Raw genomic sequence first — 6,950 nt, forward strand, 5'->3', positions numbered from 1 at the left:
CTGGCGCAACATCCACGTCCACGCAATCATCAACGCCTACATGCCTCCAGTCTGCTTCGTCTTCGGATGGAACGACTTCGGCTTGTCCCATGGATTGCACCGCCGCCTCGGTGCCTGTAACCCTCCCTCAAGGAACTGTGCCCGTCGCACCGATTCAGTCTTCCCTTCCAAGGCCAACTACAGCGTGTCAGCCCCTGACACCACCACAGATGCCGCCAGTGAGTCGAGCCTCGCTTCCCTAACTCGTTCCGCGTCACCATCAAGCCTACATTGCGCTTTGATATAACGACTATCCCTCCCCGGTGTGTCCAAGCCACAATTGACCAAGTTCTAGGTTCTACTAACTACTGTGGATTTGTCGTCCATCGCCCATCGAACACCATTACGGTGAACTTGCCATCCTTGGTGGACGCCCAGAAAATGTGTGCAGTTACTGAAATTCCCCTGGACGCGAATGAGCATGTCCCAGTGCAAATATATTTTGCCTCTGGCCCTGACACCCTCCGCTGCGTCGTTTACCATGTTGACAGCAGAAGTCCTTCTGAGGAGGTGCGAGCAAACATTCGCTGTTCAACTCACTCAGTGTTGCAAGCACGGCCTCTGGGGCGCAGGGGTTCATACCTACTCACTCTACAAGGCCCGCTGACTTTGCCTGAGTACCTAACCTATTATGGTGCGATTATCAAACCACAGCCCTTCCGACCTCGTCGTATATTTTGTTACCAATGCCATAAAGAAGGGCACATGCAAAATACCTGCCCTAATCCGGCAGCTGTGGCCGACATGAATGAACCAATAGCGCTTTGTGCCCTATGCAAATCGGCGGACCATGACATGCGCTCCCCCGCTTGTCCAAAGAAGAAGAGAACGAGGCCGTCGCGCAAGCCGCCTGGAAAAGAAGATATTCCTACAAGTAATCGCTTCGCTGCTCTTACATGTGAAGAAACCGACTTCCCTGCACTTCCTTTACTTGACCCACCTGCTCATCATACGTCTTCTCAGCATGGTTCATACGCACAAGCGACCCACCCTCGTGGATCAAATGGTACACCAAAACGGCCAGTGCACCAATCACATGTGGATGCCGCAGATGAAGACGCTGTTTTAGACAATGCCATTGCAGAGGCTCGCCAACGTCTAGACGAACTCACCCAGCTCCGAGAACAGCGTCGCTCTCACCCCTCTCGAAGAACTATAATACCTCGTGATAAGATTTCAAATGAATCATCTCGAATAAGCAACAAACCACAATCACGTGCAGACAACACGTTAACCCCGAATACCCCGACAGTGGATAAAATATTAGCCCTTATGGAGCAGGTGACCTCCCTCATCGTAGAAGCTCTTCGGCCTCGCAATGGATAATGCACTGTCTCTGGTGGTGCAGTGGAATTGTCGAGGCTTTGCGAATAAGGCCTCTGAAGTGAACATCCGTCTTCGCGACAAAAAGCTAAAGGCGTGGGCCTTCTTACTTCAAGAGCATAACTCACTTCCTCGCCTTTCAGGATTCTGCGCTTACCATTCACCTTCCATTCCTGATCGCCGTTGCATCACCTCTTCCCACAGCCCAGGTAAATCTGCAATTTATATTCACACTTCAGTCCCCCACACACCGATCGACCTTTCACGCTGGTGTAACACACGCCAAGAGGTGGTAGCACTCCTAGTTAAGCCTGTACGCACACCACTTATACTAGTTTCCTTTTATGGCCGTCCTGGTTCCGCATCTCCTAATCTTGGATGGGTTCGTTTTCTGCGTTCTACCTACTCGGGTATCTCTATTCTAGTCGGTGGAGACTTCAATGGCGCACACACCTCGTGGGGTTACCCATCGGATTCTCCCAGGGGTGCACACATCCAGGGAAGCTTTTCAGATAATTCTTTTCACCTTTTAAACCACCCGCATACATCTACCCGTCCACGAGGTGGGCCTTATTCACCTGATTTGACTTGGTGGTTAGGCCCTGGTAGCCCTCGTTGGGCTGTTGAACCAGATACCTGGGGTAGTGATCACAGTCCTATCTTTATCTCTCTCACTCCTTCGCGGATACGTAAAATACGCCGTAGCGTACGAATAACATCTTGGGACTCTGTACGCGCAGACAATCGCTTATCTGATTTCACCCCATCATCAGCATTGTCTACTCTCTCTGCTGTTCTTGCGTCCCACACGATTACCACCACTGTAAATGAAGACGAGCCAAACCCGGACATCCACCTCCTGAATCTTTGGGCTCTGCGTCGCCAGGCAGATCATTATGCTGCTCGTAACCCCGATGACCCATCGGCTATCCCCGCTCTTCACCGGGCTACCGCGCGTGCGAGGCGGTATGAAAAGCGTCTAGGAAGGCAACGTTGGGCTTCATGGTGTGAGCGCCTGTCCTCCAAGCAGAGTAATCGACAACTTTGGAGAGTGTTTCACGCCATGGAGCGCTCTTCTCAAGTTTCTGATTACACAGAGAGCATTCGCCTTGCTATGAATGTAGATGAGGACACATTTGCAAAACAGGCGGCCAGACAGTTTTTTCCCCACTATGATTCCACCTCAACTTCTCCACCTTGCTTACCGGTTACAGAACCCCCCGATGAGATTACTTCTGACCTAACCATGGCAGAGCTGCTGGCCTCCATTGAACGCCTCAAATCTAACTCTGCTCCCGGCCACGACGGCATACCTAACTCCTTATTCCGCAACTTGGAAGGGACTGCTTTGCAGGCCCTGCTTGATGCATTCAATGACGTGTGGCATTCTGGTGTCATGCCGGACGAGTGGAAGCATTCTATTGTTGTTCCAATACCGAAGTCAGGTCATCCTCCAGTATCTCTCTCGGCCCTTCGTCCAATTTCCCTGACGCCAACAATCTGCAAGCTTTACGAAAACATTCTCGCCACTCGCTTATCGTGGTGGTTGGAATCCCATGATTGTTATCCAGAATCCCAAATTGGCTTCCGCCCGCAAACGGAGGACGGTCTTGCTACTTTGGCTGCTGACGTGCTTCACCACTCTCCGCACAGTCATCTTGTTAGAACTGTGATCGCTACAGATATAACAAAGGCATATGATAACATCCTTCACTCAGCCATTCTTGCCTCCCTACAAACTCTTGGTCTTCCTCACAGGTTTTTCCTCGCCATTCACGCCTTTCTAACAAATAGAACATTCAGTGTGCGTGTCCATGGAAAGCCCTTTGGTCACTTCCCCTCAAACAGAGGAGTGCCCCAGGGCTCCGTTCTCGCCCCTACTTTATTTAATGTGGCCTTCATTCCACTTATTCGAGCCCTAGAGGCCATCCCTTCTATACGGGTGCTTGCGTATGCCGATGATATAACCTTATGGTGCTGTCACCCAGATACGTCTGTCCATCAGGCGGCCCTCCAGCATGCGCTGGATGTATTGACATTTCGCCTCCCTCCTTTGGGCCTAACTCTTTCGCATACAAAATCCTGTTTCATTCGAATTGGAAATAAAGCTGGCTTACGGAAAGCTCCCAATATAAATTTTATGATAGATAATACCCCAATTCCTCAGGTACAAACCGTTCGCATTCTTGGTCTTCTTCTACATTCCTCTGGGACTGGCACACCGTGGCTGACAGCCATCCGTAAGACCGCTCACGCTACTTTAGGTCTCATTCGTCGCATAGCTATGCGCTCTGGCGTCGCGCGTGCTCACACGGCCCGCCAGCTTGTTCGCTCTGTCCTCCAGCCACGTATAATATACCAGGCACAGTTTCAACGTCTCACCCGCAGACAGTGGGACTCCCTTGAGGCCATCAATCGTGAGGCTATGCGTGCAATAACGTACCTCCCCCGCCTAACACCCATACCAGTACTTCAGGAGTATGCCCAGCTAAATACGCTCACTGAACTCGTTGATCAGCGGATGGCAAACAGAGCTCGCAAACAGTCTTTACAACTACATCATTTAAAGACACTACCTCCATGGTCGTACTGCCAGCTCACGGACAATCGCCCCACTGCTTCCCCGTCGTTATCATCCGCACATCTGCCTGAAGGGTGCATATTATATACCGATGCATCACATACTGCACAGCGAGGAGTTACTGCCGTGTATAGTCCCTCTCATCCGCATCTCAACACTCACGTGACATATACCGCAGATACGTGCACCCCTCTGGCACTGGAACTCCAAGCAATTTACAATGCTATACATTCCCTCCCACCAGTTCCTACATTCAATGCAGTTCATCTTTACACAGACTCTCTCACTGCCCTTAAACAGCTTAAGGCCGTTCGACGCACATTCCAAATAACACAGTCCATACATTTGCTATGTTCAAAGTATCCATGTCCTATTCGCATACACTGGATTCGCGGCCATGCTCGCGATCCACATAACATACAAGCAGATGCTATGACGCATATAAACACATCAGACGATCCACCACCTTCCCCTCTTCCCCCAGATCCGTTCCTGTCCCACGTTTCCGATTCGCAAGTTCTGCGCCACCGAACACGCGCTCTCATTCCTCCGTGTTCGCACCCTCTCCCCCGTAGTCTTACTCGGCAGGAGGAGGTGACAGTGCGCCGGATCCGGGCAGGGGCGGCTCTGACCCCATCTGTTCGACATCGATGGCGGGAAAAAGACCTACCAGTGACTGACAGGTGCCCTCACTGTGACACTGCACCTGACGTCTGCGATGTGCGTCACTTGTTGTGGACGTGTCCATCAACAACGCACATCAGACGACGGATAATCATGAAGGTGGGCCTGCGGTGGAATCGCGATAGTGATTATGACAAATGGACAATGGACAATCGCTATACTGCCAACCTTCTCGAATTCATAAGCACAACTGGACTGCACTCCTTCTTTTAACTTTCTATCTCCTGCATCCCATTCCCCCTTTCTCAACTTATGCCTTGTGGCAAACTCTTCGAAAAAAAAAAAAAAACTGTACCCAAATTAAAAAAAAAAGATCTTTGCCCAGGTTATACTTCTAAAATTTTGCCTTTTTGTATTTTAGCGGACAGTGTTTATTTTTACGATGTTTTTCTCTCGCTAGAAGACATACCGCGATTCCGCTTTGTGCGACGGCACTGCAGTTACTCACTGCACATGCGCAGAACAGGTGCTTGTGCATTACAGCGTGGACAGATAAATGAACTATAACGACGAAGAAAAATGACAGACCTAATAGACCCTTCTTATTAACAGGTTTACAGTAGCGCCAGGTTAACCGTACGTAGTGTTCGTTCCCTAGCGGCGAAGGCTATGAACTAGAAGGTGCGCGCTGGAGCAGTGCTATCTGTGCAGGTCTGTATTTCAGTCGGTCTTGTACAAGCCCCTTCGAAACTCTGAAGGGCCTTCAGAAGGCATCGTCAGGCATGTCGAAAGGATCGTCATGTGCGCGCGACCACCGAAGCCACCGATCACATTCGCTGAGCACTGCGAACAACAGCGAGGCGACGGGGGGCACGTACGGCATGATTCTCGCGCTGAAGCGAACACCACTTACAGAGTTCCTCACAAAGCGACCGAACGCGTTCGCTTTCATTTGATTGACATGTCTCGTGACGTCAACAAAATCCGTGGTCCCGCCTTCGTGAAACGACGTCACCGCCAGCGGTGGCGACACGCGACGAATGGGGCGAGGCGGCGAGAGAGAAAGCGAACACGTTCCAAAGCGAACTGTTTCGTGGATTCGACCCCAGCTCTCTGTAATCTTTTACAGGAATTCAAAGGTGCAGTATCTATCACTCGGAATCCCTGTATTATCCTCACGGTAGACAAACGAAATTAAGAAGAGCGTTTCACGATCCGGGGCTTAGCGCAGTTCATGAAGCGGTGGGCTGGGGATCCAAGGGAGGGAGGTTCGATTCCAAGTGGAGACAAGATGTATTATTTAACTCTCGCTCTCTAAAGAGTGACACCTCTGCTGAGAACCTTCTGTCCACAACGATGAGGCATTAAAGGCTTTCGCCTACGCGTGTTCAAAATATTCGGAATAAGCTACGTTTCAACTGCTGCACTATTAACGCTACGACCGGTTCTATTGGGACCATGTGTTTTGGAAACACGGGACTAAAACGTCTAGGACGCCTAGCACCAGTATACAAAAATAAAAAAAAATATTTCCGGAGGTTTAGCATAGGTAAACATGGCATTTATTGAAAGCTTGACAGCATGGTTACGCTTGGTTGAACTCTTTCATATCCCGATTTAACTGGAATCGGTGCTATTTGCCGAGCGCAGCATCTCTGGCGTCCATGGCTGGCTCTGAGTGGAGGTCTGTTGTTCCTCCTGTTACCCATCGACTGAGGGCAAAGTTGAAATAGCGCTCGCTTGCATTGGAAAGGAAGCCAATTTCATAATCAGCGATAGCAAAACGGCCATTTGAAATTTTGGAAAGGGTAGGGTCTCGCCGGAAGCGGCAAGGATTCTGGCACGTAGAATAAACAGGAAATTTATAGTGGACCCCTGCACACGCGTCCGTTCCTGGCAACGAAGCGGCCCTTGAGTTAGCCCTAGTTCTTTACTTCCGGATAAACGCCCGACTGCCAGAACATGGACGAGCGTCTGCAAATTTATACGGAGATTTTTGAAAATTCGAGGTTAAGCAGAAGACTGATGCCAACAACGGATAAAAGTCTAAACAACAGGGAGGCAGTCGCATGGCGGCGCCTGCAAGCTGGGAACTTTGAGAACCAGGTCTGGGCGTATTATGTCCAAATGGACGATAGAAAAAACGATAAATGCAATCACTGTGAGGAGAGAGGGACCTTCGACCATATAATGTGAGAATGGTTGGTTTGGTTGGTTTGTGGGGTTTAACGTCCCAAAGCGACTCAGGCTTTGAGAGACGCCGTAGTGGAGGACTCCGGAAATTTCGACCACCTGGGGCTCTTTAACGTGCACTGACATCACACAGCACACGGACGCCTTGCTTTTCGCCAGCAGCGAAAAGCGGCCGCCAAGGCCGGGATTC

Source organism: Amblyomma maculatum, chromosome 3, assembly GCF_055883805.1.
Source record: "Amblyomma maculatum isolate TAMU_Amacu chromosome 3, ASM5588380v1, whole genome shotgun sequence".
Classification (NCBI taxonomy): Eukaryota; Metazoa; Arthropoda; class Arachnida; order Ixodida; family Ixodidae; genus Amblyomma; species Amblyomma maculatum.